Below are 24,131 nucleotides of genomic sequence, written 5' to 3'. Positions count from 1 at the left end.
TCTTTGAATGATTACGTTTCAGGAAAACTGAATTGGTCATTTTGTGTTGGTATAATGTACAGACAGAGTGGCTGCCATGACTGGACAGCCTTCTGGTTTCATTACTTGGGTCAAAGAGGTTGCTTCTGAATGTGGGTCTACATAATGCGTGATCCATAGACAAAAACCGGCTTGCCAAAAAATTTTTGTCCATTTTTTGGACAAAAAACTTAATGTTTTGCAGGGTGTGTTGCAAAACTTTGCAATGTTTTGCAGCTCTGTGAGGAGACGGACACAGAGCACACACATCTGCTCTTATACCCAGTAATGAGATGGCTTTCTAAAGGTAGATCACTGGCCAGAGTTTCTGAGTTATGAGAGCTGCTCCAGAGATTTCTTTCAGAAAAACAGTCACCACTGGCAGCATACTTCAGGGACACAGAATGGGTTGCAAAACTTGCTTAATTGTATTACATATACCCTGCTCACCAAACTCAATCTGTCAATTCAGAGGAGAACAACTGTTCAAGTCAGCAAATAAAGTGGCTGTATTCAAAGCTAAACTGGAATTATGGAAGCAACAAATGAACACTGGGATTTTTGACATGTTTTAAACATTAGCAGTGATTTGAAAGAGACTGAGCCAAGGCCTTCTTTCTCTGAGCTGGTGCATGATCACCTATCTCAGCTTTCAAAAGAGTTTGAACACTACTTCCCAATCATAAAATACCCTTGAACTGGGAAGGAATGGAACTGTGACCCATTTGTGAATAAACCAGGCAAATTGGGGCTTTCCCAGGTGGTGCAGTGGTAAAGAATCCGCCTGGCAATGCAAGAGATGCAGGTTCAATGGATCAGGAAGATTCACTGGAGGAAGACATGACAACCCACTCTAGTATTCTTGCCTGGAAAATTCCATGGATAGAGGAGCCTGGTGGGCTACAGTTCATGGGGTCACAGAGTTGGACACGACTGAGCCACTGAGGACGCACGCACAGGTAACTGACTTTGTCTGTGCTAGGAGAGGATCAGCTACCTGAGATCTCACATAATGGTGGTCTTAAAAGTATGTTTGAGACAACTTCAAATCTCCATACATTCTGAATTAAAGTTAAGGCAGAATATCCTGAGGCTGCCACAAAAGCACTAAAAAAGCTACTTCCGTTTCCAACATCCTATCCTATATGGAATACAAAAAATACAACAAATTAGTGAATATAATAAAAAAGAAGAAAACTCACAGATACAGAGAACAAAGTAGCGGTTACCACTGGGGAGATGGGAAGGGAAATACAGGGGTTGGGGAGTGGGAGGTACAAATCATTGGGTGTAATACAGACTCAAGAATGTAAAATATTGTACAACATGGGAAAAATAGCCAATATTTTATAACAACTGTAAATGGAAAATAACCTTTAAAAACTGTATTAAATTTTTAATAAATACATAAAAATTTTAAAAGATTCAATATTCTCAAAGAATATTTGAAAAGTAGATATGATTTTCTCTAATTTTTACCTAAATCAATGTGCTTTAAAGGTCTGGAGTAATATAAATATGTAAAGGGGGTGGGGACAACAAATTGTGGCACCGCAATTTATAACACAAACATGTAGACACACAATAAACAAAAAATCCTGATCTGTTGATTCAGTTGTAATGCGCTTTTTTTTAAGAGAGATCACAGCTTCCTTTGTGAATCATCAAATATGCATTCATGGCATCCTTTTCAAAGGCTTCTGTTCATTCCCAGCACAAAATGTTAATCCACCCTCCATTGCTGCCTTTTGTTTATTTTCAGACGAATCTGTGATGCAAACAACATCATACTCTTGATCTTTAGGGGTATGGAGTCTCAGCTCACTTGAGGACAGGTGGTCATGCCTCACTCCCGAGTAGTCCTATGGGTCAAGTGCGCCCTGAGAGGACAGGGGGCTAAAGGATGTAGGGTACTTTGGAGTAGATTTCTGTGGGCGACCCCTCACATATCCTAAACCCACCATGTGATTTCCACTCAACCTGGGAGCATCCCCCCTAGACAACAACAAGGCCACACGTATGCAGGAGGGGCTCAGCCCCTAGGAATCAGGCTAGGAATCAACCTGCACTTCTGGAAGTTCTTAGCCCGAAACTTCATGCTACTCAGTGGTCTCAGGTGTGCTATGCCTGATAGCTCTAGCTCAGTGCTACTGAATACAGGTCTGAGGGAGTCACATCAGCACAAACAAAAAACTTGTTAAAGATGCCATTTCATGAACCCCACAGGAGAATCATAGTTAGACTGGGGCCCCGATTTCCGCAAAATTTGTGTGACTTCAAACCTTTGAAAGAAATGTTTGCTGTGTGGTTCCCACGCAGTTTCCCATTAGTATTCCATGATGAGGGTTTAGCAATAACACCTGTGCCCTCCCCACAGAGTCTATTGATCATGGTGGGAGCATCTGCGTTGTTTCAACACCAGGTGATTCTAAGTTAGGCCCAGTTTAAGTATGAGGCCTGCGGGGTACATGAGTGAGAGTTGCTTCCAGTCTTCAGTCCTTTTTCCGTTTGGGGAGGCATCGATGTTTGCTCTGCATAGGATGAGACGGGCAGGGCAGTGTAGCCCGCTTACTCTACACTGTAGCAGTCTGGGGGCATCTGTGTGAGGGGAGAGCACGTGCACACAGGAAAGAAAAACTTCACAGTTTTTTCTGTGAGAAAAAACCTCTAGAAATGAGCTCCATGCAGGAGCTCATTGTTCCTGAATCTCTCTTTTTCAAAAGGTCAGCGTTTCTGGGTTCTTTTGCCTGTGGGTGCTGTAGGAACAGATGCAGGAGCTGTGTGGATGCCATTGAAGTCATTCTCGAGATACTAATGTGGTTCTCAGCATAACATCGATGAGAAAACAACGCAGAGCGGGAAGAAAAGGAGAAAACGACAGCTTCTCGGGTTAATGTCCTGTCCTGGGTCAGAGGCTGCGTCTGCTTTTCCTCCTGAAATGTCATGGATTGAGAACCTGTAAGCCTTTCATTTTCTACTTCTGATGTTCCTGTCCAGTGAGGCTATTTTCCACTACTTTTTTTCCCCTTCCTACGATAGTCAAACTCAGCTCTTTACTTCTCCCGTGTTCCAGAGTCTTTCCCCATTATCTGCATCCAGGCTCCCCACAGAGCATGGAGCATTCTCACCATGAAGTAGTGACCTTCAACTATCGAAATTATTCCTTTTGTGAAAGAGCAACACTAGAAGGCATTAATATCCAAAATTCCCTATGGGATAATTTCAGATGTTGAGATACTAGTGAAGAAGGGAAAGTGGAATGGCTACTGTACATCTGAATGCGATGTCAACTTACCACAACAGGATTAAGAAAAGGCACTTCTAAATGGGATGGCATTAGTGGTCCAGATAAATCAAATTTCTGGGAAAGAAAAGTAATTAGGAGGTATTTTTCTCTGTATGTTGATAAAGATTATTTAAATACAGTATTAGAATCAGAGAACATGGGAGGTGTATAGAGACTGAAATTTGTAAAACTGACATTTTTTTCATGGTAGTTTCAGATTATGATTTTCTTCTGTATTTTCACCCAGAATTCCACAGCAGTGACAATGTGTCTTGTGTCCTTCAGTCCTGTGATTATCATTTGTCCTATTACACCTGAGGTTCACTGGTTCAGGTGCGTTCTGCAAGATTCCTTTGCTATGAAGTTTGTATATTTTACCCTTGGTAAAGGTTTGGTGTGATTCACTGAGAAATGTCCATAAACCATCATGATAAATCTGGAAACTCCAATTTTTTCCCCTAGTTTTCTTTTGCCTCTAGTTTGCTTTGGAAAATGAACACCTTCACATTTGTTTAATAAAGATACTAGCTTTTCAAGTTGTAATCAGTCAAGACTTGCTCTTGTAAGTTTCTATTATACTCTACACTCATGCAACAGACATACTCTGCTTTATCACTTCATATTTTCAAGAGTTTATAAGAATCATGTTATTAATGTATGCTCAGTTGTATTGTTTCTGAAATATAGCTCAAGTCAAATGGTAAATAATTTCAGAGATATCAGATTCAGAATCAATAGCTCTAGCTTATTTTATATCATTCTGTTTCTATATTTATAAAATGTAAAGTGTATCATCCAAAAAATTATAAGATTTATCCAATTTAAATAACTAGTATTCTTCTTTTAAAATTTGGTAGAATTTACCAGTGAAGCCATCTAGTTCTGGTATTTTTTTGCTGGGAGGTTTTTGAGAACTGATTCAATCTCCTTAATAATTTGGTCTGCTTAGATTGTTTTAAATATTTTCTTCATGACTCTGTTTTTTACTTTTATTTTTTAATTTTTTTCTTTGGCTCATTGATTATTTAGAAATTGTGTTGCTTAATTTCCACATACTTGTAAAATTTCCAGACTCTATTCTCTTGTTCATTTCTGGTTTCTTACCCTTGTGATTAAAACAATACTTAGTAATAAGTGGTGTAAATAGAAAGAGAAAGACAAATAACTTACATTATCACTTTGTGCAGAATCTAAAACATGACACAAATTAACCTCAAATGAACCTATCTATGAAACAGAAACAGAATTGCAGACAGAACTGACTGGTGGTTGTCAAGGGGGAGGGGTTGAGGGAGGGATGGAGTGGGAGGCTGGGGTTAGCAGATGTAAGATTCTACATATGAAATGGATAAACAGCAAGGTCCAGCTGTAGACCACAGGGAACTATATTCAATATGCAGTGATAGGAGCTTCCCTGGTGGTGCAGTGACTAAGACTCCATGCCCCCAATGCAGGGGGCCTGTGTCCAATACCTGGTGTGAGCACTAGATCCTACCTGCTGCAACTGAGAGTTCATGTGCCACGGCTAAAAATTCAACATGCCACAACCAGACCCAGCACACTAAATAAATAAAAATAGACACTTTTTCAAAATCCCATGATAAACCATAATAGAAAAGAATATTAAAAAAGAATGTGTATGTATATATATATGTGTGTGTGTAACTGAATCCCTAAAAATACTTAGTATGATATCAGTCTTCTTAAGTTTGCTGAGATTTGTATAGTGACCCATAATATAACCTGTCCTGGATAATGTTCAGTGGGCAGTTGAGAAGAATATGTATTCTGCTGCTATTGGATGGACTGTTCTGCTTTTGTCTGTTAAGCCCATCTGGTGTAATTCAAGTTCAGTACTCCCTTACTGATTTTCTTTCTGGATGGTCCATTCATTGTTGAAAGTCAAGTATTAAAGATTGCTACATTTTTTTTTTTCTATTGTCTATTTTTCTATTCAAATCTGTTAGCATTTGCTTAACACTTTAAGGTCTTCCACTGTTGGTACATATTTATTTACGATTGTCTTCTTGATAAATTGACAATATTATCATTATATAATGACCTTATTTTTTTTTTGTTGCAGTTTTTGTCTTAAAATCTGTTTTGTCTGACCTAGTTCTAGCTACCACTGCTTTCTTTTGGTTTCCATGTGTTTGGAATATTTTGTTCTAAAGCTTCACTTTGAGCCTATTTGTGTTTTTAACACTGAAGTGAGTCTGAAAGGCAGAGTGTAGTTTGATCTTTTTTTATGTATCCAGCCACTCGATGAGTTTTGACTAGAAATTTTAGTCAAAACATAATATATTTATGTTTACAGTAATTTACCAATCAATATACCATCTTATTGTTTCCTGGATGTTTTGTTGTTTCTTGTTTCCCTTTTCCTTTTTCATTACCTTTGTGAATTTGTGATATTTTGTAGTGGTATGTTATGATTTCTTTCCCTTTATATTTTCTGAATATACTATAGGTTTTTGCTTTGTGGCTCTATGAGGTTTATGGAAAATGTCTTATATAACAGTATTTTATGTTGATAACATTTTAACTTCCATCACATGCAACAAACTCTACTCTTTTATTCCCCTCCATGAATTTTTGTATATGGTGTTAGAGTTTACCTCCTTGTGTATTGTTCATGCATTGAAATTATTATACCTGCAGTTATCTCAATAATTTCGTAATAATCTAAATAATTGGTTAACACACCACCATACAATAATTTTAAAGCACTCTTACCTTAACTATATACTTCAGTTCAGTTCAGTCGCTCAGTCATGTCTGACTCTTTGCAACCCCATGCAGCACGCGAGGCCTCCCTGTCCATCACTATCTCCAGGAGTTCACTCAGACTCACGTCCATCGAGTCAGTGACGCCATCCAGCCATCTCATCCTCTGTCGTCCCCTTCTCCTCCTGCCCCCAATCCCTCCCAGCATCAGAGTCTTTTCCAATGAGTCAACTCTTCGCATGAGGTGGCCAAAGTACAGGAGTTTCAGCTTTAGCATTATTCCTTCCAAAGAAATCCCAGGGCTGATCTCCTTCAGAATGGACTGGTTGGATTTCCTTGCAGGCCAAGGGACTCTCAAGAGTCTTCTCCAACACCACAGTTCAAAAGCATCAATTCTTTGGCGCTCAGCCTTCTTCACAGTCCAACTCTCACATCCATACATGACCACAGGAAAAACCATAGCCTTGACTAGACGGACCTTTGTTGGCAAAGTAATATCTCTGCTTTTGAATATGCTATCTAGGTTAATCATAACTTTCCTTCCAAGGAGTAAGCATCTTTTAATTTCATGGCTGCAGTCACCATCTGCACTGATTTTGGAGCCCAGAAAAATAAAGTCTGACACTGTTTCCACTGTTTCTCCATCTATTTCCCATGAAGTGATGGGACTGGGTGCCATGATCTTCGTTTTCTGAATGCTGAGCTTTAAGCCAACTTTTTCACTCTCCACTTTCACTTTCATCAAGAGGCTTTGAGTTCCTCTTCACTTTCTGCCATAAGGGTGGTGTCATCTGCGTATCTGAGGTTATTGATATTTCTCCTGGCAATCTTGATTCCAGCTTGTGCTTCTTCCAGCCCAGCGCTTCTCATGATGTACTCTGCATATAAGTTAAATAAGCAGGGTGACAATATACAGCCTTGACGTACTTCTTTTCCTATTTGGAACCAGTCTGTTGTTCCATGTCCAGTTCTAACTGTTGCTTCCTGACCTGCATACAGGTTTCTCAAGAGGCAGGTCAGGTGGTCTGGTATTCCCATCTCTTTCAGAATTTTCCACAGTTCATTGTGATCCACACAGTCAAAGGCTTTGGCATAGTCAATAAAGCAGAAATAGATGGTTGCAACTTTATTGTGTATTCTCATATGTTTTCATGGTATTATTTAGTTTCCTTCTATTCTAGCTTGAGGAACTTTTAGAATTTCTCTCAAGACTGATCTAATGATGATGAACTCCCTCACCTTTTCTTTTTTGAAAAGAGTTTTAAATCTCTTCACTTAAGAAGGACAATTATGATAGATAGAATATTCTTGGTTGGCAGACTTTGGGTTTTGTTTTGTTTTTTGAGCAATTTGAATATATCTTCCCACCCTCTCCTGGCCTGTGAAATTTCTTTTGAGAAAGCAACTTTTAATCTTATGAAGATTCTTTTGTAAGTTATAAGCTTCTCTCCTCTTGCTGCTTTTAAAATCTTTGCTTCTGATAGTTGACAGTTTTACAGTAATGTATTTTACAGAATTTTTTTTGAGTTAAGTTTGGTGCCCTATGAGCTTCATGCATTTGGATATGCAAATCTCTCCCCTGACTTGGAAAATTCAAAGCCACTATTTATTTAAATCAGCCTTCTGTCTCTATCCTTTCTTTCTAAGACTCCATAATTCATAGAATGTTTCTTTTCATAATATTTTTAGATCACACAGTCATTCTTCACTCTTTGTCTTTGTTCTCCTCTGAGTGCATTATTTTCAGTTTACTGTTATCTAACTTGGAAAAAAGAACTAAAGAGCCTCTTGATGAAAGTGAAAGTGGAGAGTGAAAAAGTTGGGTTAAAACTCAACATTCAGAAAATGAAGATCATGGCACCTGGTCCCATCACTTCATGGCAAATAGATGGGGAAACAGTGGAAACAGTGACAGACTTTATTTTTAGGGGCTCCAAAATCACTGCAGATGGTGACCACAGCCATGAAATTAAAAGACACTTACTCCTTGGAAGGAAAGTTATGACCAACCTGGACAGCATTATTAAAAAGCAGAGATATTACTTTGTCAACAAAGGTCAGTCTAGTCAAGGTTATGGTTTTTCCAGTAGTCATGTATGGATGTGAGAATTTGACTATAAAGAAAGCTGAGCGCCGAAGAATTGATGCTTTTGAACTGTGGTGTTGGAGAAGACTCTTGAGAGTCCTTTGGCCTGCAAGGAGATCCAACCAGTCCATCCTAAAGAAAATCAGTCCTGAATATTCATTAAAAGGACTGATGTTGAAGCTGAAACTCCAATACCTTGGCCACCTGATGCAAAGAGCTGACTCATTTGAAAAGACCTTGATGCTGGGAAAGATTGAAGGCAGGAGGAGAAGGGGACAACAGAGGATAAGATGGTTAGATGGCATCACCAACTCAATGGACATGAATTTGAGTAATTTCCAGGGGTTGGTGATGGACAGGGAGGCCTGGTGTGCTGCAGTCCATGGGGTCACAAAGAGTTGGACACAACTGAGCAACTAAACTGAATTTGGAAAATTTGTTCTCCTTGATCTGTTTTGATATTGATGATGGTTACTGTTTATTTTTCCTTGTAATATATTTAAAGTATAATGTTATTTGAATTTAAGATGTATAGCATGGTGATTTGACACGTGTACATATTATACTATGCCATTGTAGCAGTAGTTATCACCTCTATTATACCATGTAATCATTATTTCTTTACTGTGGTTAGAAAAATTAAGATATAATTAAACTTAGTAAGAGACTATAACACAAAATCATTGTTTATATTCTGTATACTGTATATCATATCTTTAGGAATCATTTACTGTAAATTTCTCTCCTATTCCCTACATCTCGTCCCCTGGAAGTGAAAGTGTTAGTTGCTCAGTCCTGTTTGACTCTGAGACCCCATGGACTGTAGCTTTCCGGGCTTCTTTGTCCATGGAATTCTCTGGGAAACAATACTGAAGTGGGTTGCCATTCCCTTCTTTAGGGGGATCTTCCCAACCCACAGATCGAACCTGGGTCTCCTGCACTGCAGGTGGACAATTTTCTGTCTGAGCCACCAGAGGAGCCCCTGGTAACCAACATTTTATTCTTTTTTTCATGAGTTGAGCTTTTTGTTTTGTTTTGTTTTACATATAAATGATATCACATATCATGCTCTTTTTGACTTCAGTCACTAAGTCGTGTCCAACTCTTTGCGACTCCATGGACTGCAGCACGCCAGGCCTCCCTGTCCATCACCAACTCCCAGTTTACTCAAACTCATGTTGATTGAATTGGTGATGCCATCCAACCATCTCATCCTCTGTCATCCCCTTCTCCTCCCGCCTTCAATCTTTCCCAGCATCACGGTCTTTTCAAATGTGTCAGCTCTTTGCATCAGGTGGTCAAAGGATTGGAGTTTCAGCTTCAGCATCAGTCCTTCCAATGAATATTTAGGATTGATTTCCTTTAGGATGGACTGGTTGGATCTCCTTGCAGTCCAAGGGACTCTCAAGAGCCTTCTCCAACACCACAGTTCAAAAGCATCAATTCTTTGGCACTCAGCTTTCTTCATAGTCCAACTCTCGCAACCATACAAGACTACTGGAAAAATCATAGCCTTGACTAGATGGACTTTTGTTGGCAAAGTAATGTCTTGCTTTTCAATATGCTGTCTAGGTTGGTCATAACTTTTCTTCCAAGGAGTAAGTGTCTTTTAATTTCATGGCTGCAGTCACCATCTGCAGTGATTTTAGAGCCCCCCAAAATAGTCTGACACTGTTTTCACTGTTTCCCCATCTATTTCCCATAAAGTAATGGGACCAGATGCCATGATCTTCGTTTTCTGAATGATGAGCTTTAAGCCAACTTTTTCACTCTTCTCTTTCACTTTCATCAAGAGGCTTTTTCGTTCCTCTTCACTTTCTGCCATAAGAGTGGTGTCATCTGCATATCTGAGGTTATTGATATTTCTCCCGGCAATCTTGATTCCAGCTTGTGCTTCTTCCAGCCCAGCGTTTCTCATGATATACTCTGCATATAAGTTAAATAAGCAGGGGAAGCCCCTATAACTAATTTCTTGACTATCTTCATCATAAAAGGAAGTTGGATTTTGTCAAATAATTTTTCTGTATCTGTTAATATCATTTTCCCCTTCATCCTCTTAATATGATGTATCACATTTATTGATTCACATACGTTGAGCCATCCTTGGATCCAGGCATAATTCCCACTTAATTATGGTGAATGATCCCTTCAATGTGCTGTTGAGTTTGGTTTGTCAGTATTTTGAGTATATGTCATCTATATCTTTCAAGGATATTGATCTGTGTTTTGCTTATAGTGCCCTTGTCTGGTCTTAATGTTGGGGTAATTAATGCCTCATAAGATGGTTTGAAAGTGTTCCCTTCTCTTTCTGAATGTACTTGAGAAGTCTTGGCTTTAATTTCTCTTTAAATATCTGGTATAATTCAGCAATAAAACCATCTGATCCTGGGATTTTATTTATTGAAATATTTCTCAGTACTGTTTCATTCTTTTTACTCATTACTGGTCTGTTCAAGTGTTCTGTTTCTTAACTATTTAGTCTTGGTAGGTTGCATGTTTCTAGGAATTTGTCCATTTTTTTTTCTAGGTAATCCAAGTTGATGGCATATGATAATAGTGCATATGTGTTTATGATAATAGTCTGATTGTCCTTTGCATTTCTGTGGCATCATTGTCATGCTAAATGTGTGTGTGTGTGTGTGTATATATATGTATACTTTTTCTTAATTATTCTAGCTAACAATTTGTCAATTTTGTTTATCTTTTCCAAAGAAAACTCAATAATATTTCTTCTATTTTTGTAGTTATTTGTACCATTATTTATATATCCACTATTTTTTTAGATTCTTTTCCCATATACATAATTACAGAGTTTTAAGTAGAGTTTCTTGTACTATAGAGTAGGTTCTTCTATTACTTTTACAACTGTTCTAATCCTTATTTCATTCTGCCAACACTAGGCTTAGTTTGTTCTTTTTCTAGTTTATTTAGTTGTAAAATTAGATTCTTTACCTGAGTTTTTTTTTTTTCCAGAGAAAAATTTTATTTACATCACAATAAGCATGAGCACAATATTGCATTGGTTCTGCTATACCAGTTCTTACTGGGATGACAGAAGGAACCATTTGGGTGCTATGCATGTACTCAGTTGTGTTAATCTGAAGAACACCGAGTTTGGGGACACTCTTCTGCTTTTAAAATGAGAGGTTAGTAAGCTTCCTGTTTGTCTGAGGGGAAGACATTACCTCATTCCTCAAGGCTGTTCATTACAAACTCCTGAGAAATGGCTCAGGTGAAATGCTAGGGAATGCATTCTTTTTCTTTTTTATAATTGAAGAATAATTGACATACAATATCATGTTAGTTTCAGATTTACCACAGAATACTTCAGCTTTTAAGTATATGACAAAATGATCACCATGTGAGTCTAGTAACCGTCTGTCCCTATCTACAGTTATTGCTATATCATAAACCATATTCTGTATTCTGTATATTAACTTCTTGCCAAATTTTATTTTATAAATAGAATTTTGTACTTCCTATACCCCTTCAGCTATCTTCAGCTACCCCAACACCTACTCAACTCCTCTCCCTCAACCAGCAGTTCGTTCACTGTGTCTATAAGACTGGCTTTGTTGTTGTTTGTTTGTTTTTGGATTACACATACAAGTGAGATCATGTATCTTTTTCTATATGACTGACTTCACTTAGCATCATACTTTCTAGGTCCATCCATGTTATCAAAAGTGGCAAGACTTCATCTTTTTATGGCTGAGTGTGTGTGTGTGTGTGTGTGTATATATATATATAACTATATATGTATAAACATATCTATACATATTTATGTCTGTGTATATATAGATCTAACTCTGTATATGTTTTACTTTTTGTGTATTCAGAACCCTCTGTGATCTTTCAATAGTGGCTGCACTGCTTTATATCTTTAGCAACAGTGGATGTGAGTTTTCTCTTCTCCACGTCCTCAGCAGCACGTCTTAAATGCCGTCATTTTCATCGCAGCCCTTCTGACAACTGTAGGGTGGTACTTTTTTGTGTGGTTTTGGTTTGCATTCCCTGATGATTAGTGATGTTGAGCATGTTTCCTCATGCCTTTTAGCTGTCTATATTTTCTTTCTTCTTTTTTTTTTGGCAAAATATGTATTCAGCTCCTCTCCCCAATTATTTGTTTTTTAATTTTATTTACTGTGTTATATTTGTTTTGTTTACAGCATAGCTATTGAGTATTTTTTACAGATTACACTTGATTAAAAGTTATTAAAAGATAACAGCTATAATTCCATGTCCTATACAATATATTGTATGGAATATCTATTGATATTTTATATATAGTAGCTTGTACCTCTTAATCCTATCCTCTTAATTTGGCCCTCCCTCCTTACCTGTCCTCACTGGTAACCACTAGTTTGTTTATATATCCGTGAATCTGTTTCTGTTTTACATACACATTTGTAATTTTAGATTCCACATATAAATAATACTACAAAAAGCGGTTTTGTCTGTCTTCATTAAGCATAATATTCTGGAGGTCCATCCACATTGCTGAATGGCAGAACTTTGCTTTTATGGCTGTGTAATATTCCACTGTACATACACACCATATTGTCTTTATCCATTTGTTCATGAACATTTGGTTTGCTTTCATATCTTGGCCATTGTCAATAGTGCTGCTCTGAACTTTGGGGTTTATGTATCTTTTTGAATTAGTGTTTTTTTTTTCTCCTAGATATGTACCCAGGAGAGTTATTGATGGATCATATGATAGTTCTATCTTTAGCTTTTTGAGAAACCTCCATACTATTTTCCATAGTGCCTGCAACAATTTTCAATCCTACTAACAGTGTACAAGGGGTCACTTTTCTCCACATCCTCTCTTAGATTTGTTATTTGTAGACATATTGATGGTAGCTATTTTGACAGGTGTGATACTGATATTTCATTGAACTGAACTTCTCTAATGATTAGTGATGTTGAGCATATTTTCATATGCCTTAAGCCATCTGTATGTCTTCTTTGGAAAGACGTATATTCATTTCTTATGACTATAATCAATTGTGTTGTTTTCTTTGTGTGTGTGATACTGAGTCATAGAAACTAGTTGTACATTTTGGATATTAACCCTTTGTCATATCATTTGCAAATATCTTCTTCCAATTTGCCCTTCGAATTTTTATTTTGTTATTGTTTACATTGCTATGCAAAAGCTCTTAAGTTTATTTAGATCCCATTTGCTTGTGTTTGCTTATTTTTTGCCTTAGAGGCAGGATCCAAAAATATACATATATATATTACTACAATTTCTGTCCAAGTGTTCTGCCTATGTTATCTTCTGGGAATTTTATGGTTTTGTGTAGTATAGTTAGGTCCTTAATCCATTTTTAATATGTATTTCTGTGTGGTATGAGGAAATGTTTTAATTTCATTGTTTACATGTAGTTCTCCATGTATTTATTAAAGAGACTGTCTTTCCTCCATTGTGTATTCTTGCCTCCTTCTTACTGACTATAAGTGTGTGGATTCCTTTCTGGGCTCTCTATTCCATTGATCTATATGTCTGTTTTTGTGATTATTGTAGCTTTGTAGACAGGGAGTATGCTATCTCCAACTTTGGTCTTTTTTTCTCGTGATTGCTTTGGCAATACAGGTATTTTGTGGTTCTACATTTATTTTAGGATTATTTATTCTAGTTCTGTAAAAATTGTCATGAGTATTTCGATAGGAATTGCTTTAAATCTGTAGGTTGCTTTGAGTAATAGGGCTATTTTAAAAATATTAATTCTTCCCCATCCAGGAGCATGGAATATCTTTTCTTTTATTTGTGTAACCTTTAGAAGGCAATGGCAACCCACTCCAGTACTCTTGCCTGGAAAATCCCATGGACGGAGGAGCCTGGTAGATTACAGTCCATGGGGTCAGCAAGAGTCGGACCTGACTAAGCGACTTCACTTTCACTTTAGTGTCCTTGGGCTTCCCTTGTAGCTCAGTCAGTAAAGAATCTGCCTGCAGTGCAGGAGACGCGGGTTTGATCCCTGGGTTGGGACGATCCCCTGGAGAAGGAAATGGCAACCCAGACCAGTATCCTTGCCTGGAAAACCTCATGGACAGAGGAGCCTGGTGGGCTGCAGTCCATGGGGTCGCAGAGAGCCGGGCACGACTGAGCGACTAACACTTAGTGTTCTTCCTCAGTGTCATATACTTTCCAGCACATGAATCTTTCATCCCCACGGTTAAATTTGTTTCTAGATATTTTATTATTTTTGGTACAATCTTAAATGTTTTTTCTTAATTTCTAAAATTGTTATTAATGCATAGAAAAATAACAGATTTCAATATATTATGTGTACTTCAAATTAACTGAATTTATTTATGCTAATTGCTGAAATCTTTAGGGTTTTCTCTACATATTATCATGTCATCTGCAGTGACAGTGTTTCTTCCTTTACAAATTATATTCCATTTTTTAACTTTTATTTTTATCTTTTTGCTGTGGCTAGGACTATTAATACTGTGTTGAATAAATGCAGTGAGAGTAGGCATCCTTGTCTTGCTGCTGTTCTTAGAGGAAATGCTTTCAGCTTTTCATCATTACGCATGATGTTAGATCTCATTCTGTCATATATGCTCTGTATGTTACTTATTTATTTATTTTTGGTCTTACTACACAAGCATGCAGGATCCTAGTTTCCAGACCAGGGATCTAGCCTGAGCCCCATGCAGTGGAATCGTGGATTCTCCACCACTGGGCCACCAGGGAAGTTCATGTCCTTTATTGTATTAAAGGTATGTTGCCTCTTATCAACCTCGTTCTTATAATAATCCAAATTTCGTTGAATTTTCCTAAATGCTTTTACTAGAGATATGAAGATAAGCATATGATTTTATCCTTTGTTGCGCTAATCTGGTGTGTCACTTAATAGATTTGCATATATGGAATCATTCCTGCATTGCTGAGATGAATCCCACTTGATCGTGGTATATGGTTCTTTTAATGTTTTGTTGAATTTAGTTTACTAATATTTTGTTGAGGATTTTTGCTTCCATGTTCATCAAAACTATTGGCCTGTAATTAACCTTTTTTGGTAGTGTCTTAATCTGATTTTCCTATATGGGGGATGCTGGCCTCAGAAAATAAGGAAGCACTCCTTCAATTTTTTGAGCTAGTTTGAAAAAGACAGGTGTTAATTTTGCTTTAAATGCTTGGTAAAATTGAATCAGGAAAGCCGCCTGGCCCTGGACTTCTGCGTATTGGGAGTTTTTTAAATTACTGATTCAATTTTATTTGTAGTAATTGATCTGTTTAGATTTTTATTTATTCCTAATTCCATCTTGGAAGATTTATGTTTCAAGTAATTTATCCACATCTAGGTTGTCCAACTTGTTGGTGTATAATTGTAGTAATCTCATGGTACTTTATTTCTGTAGTATCTGTTATAACTTCATCTTTTTCATTTCTGATTTATGTGTACCCTCTAAGACATGACTTTTGTCTTTTATTCTTAAAGAAGCTTAACAAGGGTTTGATCTATTCCCCTTACTATATATACACTTTTTCAAGTGAGATTTTTACTTTTCTGTATTTTCTTGTTACTAGTGACAATTCTTTTAAGGTTAAGTAAATGCCTTCAACATTTCTTATACTGTTGCTTTATTATCAGTGATTAACTCATTTAGCTTTTACTAATCTGGGAAACTCTTGATCTATTCTTCAATTCCGAATCATAATCTTGCTGGTAGACTATTCTTGTTGTGGGCATTTTCCTTTTAGCACATTGAATACATCCAGTCATTCCTTCCTGGTCTGCAAAGTCTGCCAAAGAGTCAGCTGGTAATCTTCTGGGAATACCTTGCCCATAACTAACTGCTTTTATTTCAGTGCTTCTGTGATCTCTCTTTACCTTTAATTTTTGACATGTGAACTGTAATGTGTCTTGGTGTGAGCCTGTTTGTCTTCATCTTTTGTTTGGTACTTTGTGTTTCCTGGACCTGGATGTCTGTTTCCTTCCCCAGGTTAGGAAAGTTATCAGTTATTATATCCTCTAATAAGTTCTCTGCTTGTTTTTCTCCTTTCCTCTTTCTGGGACCCCTATAATGTTCATGTTAATATTCTTGATGTTGTCTCAGAGGCCTCTTTATCTATTGTCTTAATTCATTTTTTTCTTTCCTGCGTTATTTTCACTACTGTGTTTTCCAGATGAATGATCTCTACTTCTGTATCATATAATCTAATATTGTTTCCCTCTGGTGTGTGTGTATATATGTGTGTGTTTGTCAGCTACTGTATTTTTCAGGTGTTTGGTTCTTATTCATATAGTTTTTTTACTCTTTGTTGAAGTTCTCACTATGTCTATCTATTCTTCTGATTTGGGTGAGCATTTATAATCATTACCTTGAACACTTCCTTTTTAAAGGTAGAATGCTTATTTCTGTTTCATCTAGTTCTTTCTCTGATACCATATCTTTTTTTTTTTTCTATTTCTGCTTTACAATTTTTTTTAATTTAATTTAATTTTATTTTTTAACTTTACAATATTGTATTGGTTTTGCCATATATCAAAATGAATCCGCCACAGTGATACCATATCTTTTTACTTCATTTGAAACATCCTCATCTTTTCCCCTATGTTTCCTATTTCTCTGTGCATTTCTATTCACTAGGTTCAGTTCATTCCATTTCCTGGCCTTAGACACATGGCTTCATGCAGGAGATGGCCTATAGGGCCCAGCACACCTCCCCTCTGGCCAGCAGAGCCAGATGCTCCAGGGGTGTCCCCTCTGTGGGTTTCATGCACCTTTCTGTTACAACAAGGCCAACTGCTGTAGACAAGTTAGAAGGCTGTGTTGGATGCTGGTCTAAATTGATGTGAGGCCCTGCATTATGTGACTGTGATGGGTGTGCTGGAAGGCAAGGCAGCCCTCCACGATGGGGGCTGTGTGGTGCTCCAGGGCCACAGGTGGACAGGGCAGGCGCCCAGGGTGTCTGGTTGCAGGGCCTTGTGGTGCAGGAGTGCTGGAGGCATGGGGGTCGATGGGGCAGGCCCTTGACACTCATCAGCTACAGGGAAGACTCTAAATGTGGCCTGCCAGCGTCCATCCCTAACCAAAGTCTCGGCTGCCTCTTGCCTTTCTAAGAAGCTCTCTGAGATGCACAAGTAGGTCTGACCCAGGTGTATTTCAAACTATTGGGTATGCACAGGGACTGAGAACAAGAAAGATTTTGTGTGTGTCCTATTTTGAGCCTAAAATGGCAGAGTAGAAGGACGTGTGCTCATCTCCTACGAGAACTCCAAAATTACAACTCACTGCTAAACAACCATTGGCAGGAAAATGTTGGATCCCGCTGAAAAAAGATACCCCACATCCAAGGGCAAAGGAGAAGCCCCAACAAGATGGTAGGAGGGGCAAAATCACGTTTAGAATCAAACCCCATACCCGCCAGAGATCTTTGGGAGGGCTCCAACAAAATCTTGTGCACACCAGGACCCAGTGACCCTACGGAGACTGAGCCAGAACTGTGTTTGAGTGTCTCCTGCGGAGGTACAGGTCAGCAGTGGCCTACTGCAGGGGCAGGGGCTCCGGCTGCAGAACTGTCACACAGCCCGTGGCATAAGCCCTCTTGGAAGAGGTCACCATTAACCCCGCCATAGAGCCACCGAGCAGATGACCCACAAACTGCAGAACAATTATACCAAAGAAATTCCCATACTGTTAAGAAAGTTCTAGTATCCACAACAGATTTCCCAACCTAGGGAGCTGGCAAAGGGACTGAGAACCCCAGGGAATTTGACTTTGTAGGCCAGTGGGATTTGATTACAGAACTTACACAGGACTGGGGAAAACAGATTCTTGGAGGACACAAACAAAACCTTGTGCACCAGGACCCAGGATAAAGGAGCAGTGACCCCAACAAGACATGGCCCAGACTTGCCTGTGAGTGTCCAGGAGTCTCTGGTGGAGGTGTGGATGGATCGGTGGTGGCCTGCTGCAGGGTCAGAGGCACTGAGAGCCGCAGGGTGTGCAGGGGACCTTTTGAAGGAGGTCGCCATTATCTTCAGACTTCTCTGGTGGCTCAGATGGTAAAGCGTCTGTCTACAATGCGGGAGACCCGAGTTTGAGCCCTGGGTTGGGAAGATTCCCCTGGAGAAGCAAATAGCAATCCACTCCAGTACTATTGCCTGGAAAATCCATGGACAGAGGAGCCTGGTAGGCTACAGTCCATGGGGTCGCAAAGAGTTGGACACAACTAAGCGACTTCACTTTCACTTTCACCATTATCTTCATTACTGCCACCATAGTTTGGTCTCAGGTCAAGCAACAGGGAGGGAACACAGGCCTGACCATCAACAGAAAGCTGGATTAAAGATTTACTGAGCATGGCCCCACCCATCAGAACAAGACCAAGTTATCCCCACAGTCAGTCTCTCCCAGCAGGAAGCTTCCATAAACCTCTTATCCCTCAGAGGGCAGACAGAATGAAAACCACAATCACAGAAAACTAAACAAACTGATCACATGGACCACAGCCTTGTCTAACCCAATGAAACTATGAGCCATGCCATGGAGGGCCACCCAAGACGGATGGGTCATTGTGGAGAGTTCTGACAAAACGTGGTCCACTGAAGGGAAAGGCAAACCACTTCAGTATTCTTGCCTTGAGAACCCCATGAACAGTAAGGAAAGATAAAAAGATATGATACTGAAAGAACTCCCCAGGTCGATAGGTGCCCAATATGCTACTGAAGAAGAGTAGAGAAATAACTCCAGAAAGAATGAAGAGATGGAGCCAAAGCAAAAACAACACCCAGTTGTGGATGTGACTGGTGATGGAAGCAAGGTCCGATGCTGTAAAGAGCAATATTGCATAGGAACCTGGAATGTTAGGTCCATGAATCAAGGCAAATTGGAAGTGGTCAAACAGGAGATGGAAAGAGTGAACATCGACATTATAGGAATCAGTGAACTAAAATGGACTGGAATGGCAAATTTAATTCAGATGACCATTATATCTACTACTGTGGGCAAGAATCCCTTAGAAAAATGGAGTAGCCCTCAGAGTCAACAAAAGAGTCCAAAATGCAGAACTTGGATGCAATCTCAAAAATGACAGAATGATCTGTTTGTTTCCAAGACAAGCCATGCAATATCACAGTAATCCAAGTCTATGCCCCAACCAGTAATGCTGAAGAAGCTGAACAGTTCTATGAAGACCTAAAGACCTTCTAGAACTAACACCCAAAAAAGATGTCATTTTCATTATAGGGGACTGGAATGCAAAAGTATAAAGTCAGGAGATACCTGGAGTAACAGGCAAGTTTGGCCTTGGAGTACCAAATGAAGCGGGGCAAAGGCTAAGGGAGTTTTGCCAAGAGAACACACTGGTCATAGCAAACACCCTCTTCCAACAACACAAGAGAAGACACTACACATGGACATCACCAGATGGTCAACACCGAAATCAGATTGATCGTATTCTTTGCAGCTAAAGACGGAGAAGCTCTATACAGTCAGCAAAAACAAGACCGGAAGCTGACTGTGGCTCAGATCATGAACCCCTTATTGCAAAATTCAGACTTAAATTGAAGAAAGTAGGGAAAACCACTAGACCATTCAGGTATGACCTAAATCAAATCCCTTACAATTATACAGTGGAAGTGAGAAATAGATCCAAGGGATTAGATCTGATAGACAGAGTGCCTGAACTATGGACAGAGGTTTGTGACATTGTATAGGAGGCAGTGATTAAGACCATGCCCAAGAAAAATGCATAAAGGGAAAATGGTTGTCTGAGGAGGCCTTACAAACAGCTATGAAAAGAAGAAAAGTGAAAGGCAAAGGATAAAGGGAAAGATACACCCATTTGAATGCAAATTTCCAAAGAATAGCAAGGAGAGATAAGAAAGCCTTCCTCAATGATTAGTGTAAAGAAATAGAGGAAAACGAGATGGGAAAGACTAGAGATCTTTTCAAGAAAATTAGAGATACCAAGGGAACATTCACCCAAAGATGGGGACAATAAAGGACAAAAAAGGTATGGACCTAACAGAAGCAGAAGATATTAAGAGAGGTGGCAAGAATACACAGAAGAACTATACAAAAAAGATCTTCATGACCCAGATAAGCATGATGTTGTGATCACTCACCTAGAGCCAGACATCCTGGAATGTGAAGTCAAGTGGGCCTTAAGAAGCATCACTATGAACAAAGCTAGTGGAAGTGATGGGATTCTAGTTGAGCTATTTCAGATCCTAAAAGATGCTGTGAAAGTATTGCACTTAATATGCCAGCAAATTTGGAAAACTCAGCAGTGGCCACAGGACTGGAAAAGGTCAGTTTTCATTCCAATCCCAAAGAAAGGCAATGCCAAAGAATGCTCAAACCACCACACAATTGGACTCATCTCACATGCTAGCAAAGCAATGCTCAAAGTTCTCCAGACCAGGCTTCAACAGTATGTGAACTGTAAACTTCCAGATGTTCAAGCTGGATTTAGAAAGGCAGAGGAACCAGAGATCAAATTGCCAACATCCGCTGGATCATCAAAAAAGCGAGAGAGTTCCAGAAAAACACCTACTTCTGCTTTATTGACTATGTCAAAGCCTTTGACTGTGTGGATCACAACAAACTGTGGAGAATTCTGAAAGAGATGGGAATACCAGACCACCTGACCTGCCTCATGAGAAATCTGTTTGTAGGACAAGAAGCAACAGTTAGAACCAGCATGGAACAACAGGCTGGTTCCAAATTGGGAAAGGAATATGTTAAGGCTGTATATTGTCACTCTGCTTATTTAACTTATATGCAGAGTACATCATGTGAAATGCCAGGTTGGATGAAGCACAAGCTGGAGTCAAGATTGCTGGGTGAAATATCAATAACCTCAGATACTCAGATGACACCAGTTTTATGGCAGAAAGCAAAGAAGTACTAAAGAGCCTATTGATGAAAGTGAAAGAGGAGAGTGGAAAAGCTGGCTTAAAACTCAACATTCAAAAAAACGAATATCATGGCATTTGGTCCCATCACTTCAGGGCAAATAGATGGGGAAAAATGGAAACAGTGACAGACAGTATTTTCTTTGGCTCCAAAATCACTGCAGATGGTGACTGCAGCCATGAAATTAAAAGACTCTCCTTGGAAGAAAAACTATGACCAACCTAGACAGCATATGAAAAAGCAGAGACATTACTTTGCTGACAAAGGTCCATCTAATCAAAGCTATGGTTTTCTTAGTAGTCATGTATGGATGTGAGAGTTGGACCATAAAGAGGGCTGAGTGCCAAAGAATTGATGCTTTTGAATTGTGGTGTTGGAGAAGACTCTTGAGAGTCCGACTGCAAGGAGATCAAACCAGTCCATCCTAAAGGAAATCAACCCTGAACAGTCATTGGAGGGACTGCTGCTGAAGCTGAAGCTCCAATACTTTTGTCACCTGATGTGAAGAGTTGACTCATTGGAAAAGACCCAGATGTTGGGAAAAATTGAGGGCAGGAGGAGAAGAGGGCAACAGAGGATGAGATGGTTGGATGGCATCAATGACTCAATGGACATGAGTTTGAGCAAGCTCCAGGAGTTGGTGATGGATAGGGAAGCCTGGCATGCTGCAGTCTGTGGGGTCACAAAGAGCCGGACACAACTGAGTGACTGAACTGTACTGAAAGAGAGCAAAGTCTGTTTCCTGTAGCCTCCAGCTCTCTTGAAAGAAAGCCCTGGGAGTTTTCAAAGCCAGATCTCCTGTGTGCATTTCTCCCCAGTGCAGGAACCTGGGCTGAGCAGCCTGAGGGAGGGCTCAGGCCTTGCCCTCCTCGTGGAGGACCTATGCAGTTGTGATACCTTCCAGTAGCGAGTGACTATGCTGGAGTTGTGGGTTTTAACTAAACTTTCCAGTCCTCCTACCGACCTTGTGGTTTCTCCTTCATATTTTTGGTTGTGGGAATTTTTCTCTGCTAGTCTTCAGATCATTCTCAGAGATAATTCCTGTTTAAGTTGTTATAATTTGAGTGTGTCATGAGAGGAGGTGAGCTCGGTATCTTCCTGTTGAATCATCTTGATCCCCTCTCAAGAACTTTGTTTTTTAATATATGCTTTCATCACTGTAAACACAAATCTTTGAATTGAATTATTCCTGTCTTCTATAAGTTTAGGTACTTTGTATTTCTAGTTTTTTTTTTTTTTTTTTTTTTGCTTTAAGATATTTTTTAGTTCCATTTTGATTTGTTCTTGCACACATTGCCTGTTCAGAAGCTTGTTGTTTGATTTCTAAGTGTTCCTGAATTTTCAAATATTCTTAATATTGATTTTCAGTTTCATACCATTCTAGTTAGAAAAGATACTTGATATGATTTCAATCTTCTTTGATTTTTGAAGACTTCTGTGGTTTAACATTCCATCTATCCTAGAAAATGTTCTATGTGTACCTCAAAAGAATAGAACTTTTGCTGCTGTTGAGTGAAATGTACTATATATGTCAGGTTCACTTGATATCAAGTGCTCAAATTCAGTGCTTTCTGATTGATATTCTGTCTGGATGATCTACATCAGTGGTCCCCAACCTTTTTCAGACCAGGGACCAGTTTCATGGAAGGCAATTTTCACATGGATGCAGGAGTAGAGGGTCGTTTCGGGATAATTCAAGTGCATTATGTTGATTATACCACCCCTGATCTGGCAGGAGGTGGAATTCAGGTAACAAAGCAAGCCATGGGAAGCGGCTATAAATACAGATGAAGCTTTGCTCCCTCACCCACCACTCACCTCCTACCGTGCAGCCTGGTTCCTATACAGGGGACGCTGGGGACCCCTGATCCATACATTGTTGAAAGTGGGGTATGACTTTTCTTATGATTATTTCTGTACATTTTCCCCATCATATGTGTTACTATTTTCTTTATATATTTAGAGCCTCCAATGATGGATACATATATATTCATAGTTGTCATAATTTCTTGATAAATTAATACCTTTGTTTCTTTGAGAGGTTTGACTTAAAGTCTTCCTGTGCTGTATAACCGGAGAAGGCGATGGCACCCACTCCAGTACTCTTGCCTGGAAAATCCCATGGACGGAGGAGCCTGGTGGGCTGCAGTCCATGGGGTCTCGAAGAGTCGGACATGACTGAGCGACTTCACTTTCACTTTTCGCTTTCATGCATTGGAGAAGCAAATGGCAACTCACTCCAGTGTTCTTGCCCAGAGAATCCCAGGGACGGCAGAGCCTGGTGGGCTTCCGTCTATGGGGTCGCACAGAATCGGACACGACTGAAGCAGCAACAGCGGCAACAGCAGTGCCTTATAATAAACTAGTCAGGCAAGTATTTTTGTATGGAAAATCTTTTATCTGATCATTCAATTTATCCTATATATGGCCTGAAAGTTAACACAACTCTCATATACAAAGTATATAATCAAACTTTTAAAAATCCGTTATATATATATTTAAACTGAAGTATAGTTGAATTACAATATTACATTTAACCTCAGGCATAATTTAATATTTGTATAGATTATGTTCCACTTAAAGTTATTACAAAACAGGGAATTCTATGATGGTCCACTGGATAAGACCCAATGCTTTAAATGCAGGAAGTGAGTTTGATCCCTGGTTGGGAAACTAAGATCCCATGTGCTCTGTGGGATGGCCAAAGGAAAAAACAACCAAAGAAAAAAAATAATAGATGTATTTCCCTATGTTGTACAAGATATCCTTGTTTGTTTATTTTATATATAGGGGGGTATTAGACTGAGAGAGACAACAGTCTCTGCCTCCTCACTTCACTGTCCCCACTGGTAACCACTAGTATGTTCTCTGTGAGTCTATGTGAGTATATGATATTCCACATGTAATTATGATCACATGAATGTGATCACTCACCTAGAGCCAGACATCTTGGAATGTGAAGTCAAGTGGGCCTTAGGAAGCGTCACTACGAACAGAGCTAGTGGAGGTGATGGAATTCCAGCGAGGTTTTCAAATCCTAAAAGATGATGATGAGAAAGTGCTGCACTCGATATGCCAGCAAATTCAGAAAATTCAGCAGTGGCCACAGGATTGGAAAAAGTCAGT

At 39.1% G+C, this 24,131-nt stretch overlaps 1 long non-coding RNA gene across 7 annotated transcripts in view; it reads left to right on the top strand.

Moving 5' to 3' along the window:
* Nucleotides 1-2,466: 2,466 nt before the first annotated feature.
* LOC147370931 (uncharacterized) overlaps nt 2,467-24,131 on the top strand; it is a 57,865-nt gene continuing 36,200 nt past the window's right edge. For 4 of the 7 annotated variants that reach the window (XR_015165631.1, XR_015165628.1, XR_015165625.1 and 1 more), the window contains exons 1-2: nt 2,467-2,976; nt 14,742-14,855. This is a non-coding gene — a long non-coding RNA (uncharacterized LOC147370931). Of the gene's footprint in view, nt 2,977-3,551; nt 3,638-14,741; nt 14,856-16,730; nt 18,379-23,046; nt 23,376-24,131 lie in introns of those variants that run through there. The other 3 variants (XR_015165632.1, XR_015165626.1, XR_015165627.1) reach the window with 3 other exon arrangements.

This window comes from Bos grunniens, chromosome 6 (assembly GCF_055505025.1).
Source record: "Bos grunniens cultivar Pamir isolate PY7600 chromosome 6, Bosgru_T2T1.0, whole genome shotgun sequence".
NCBI classification, from domain to species: Eukaryota; Metazoa; Chordata; class Mammalia; order Artiodactyla; family Bovidae; genus Bos; species Bos grunniens.
The sequence above is the reverse complement of the archived record's forward strand: the minus strand, read 5'-3'. Positions and strand labels throughout refer to the sequence as shown.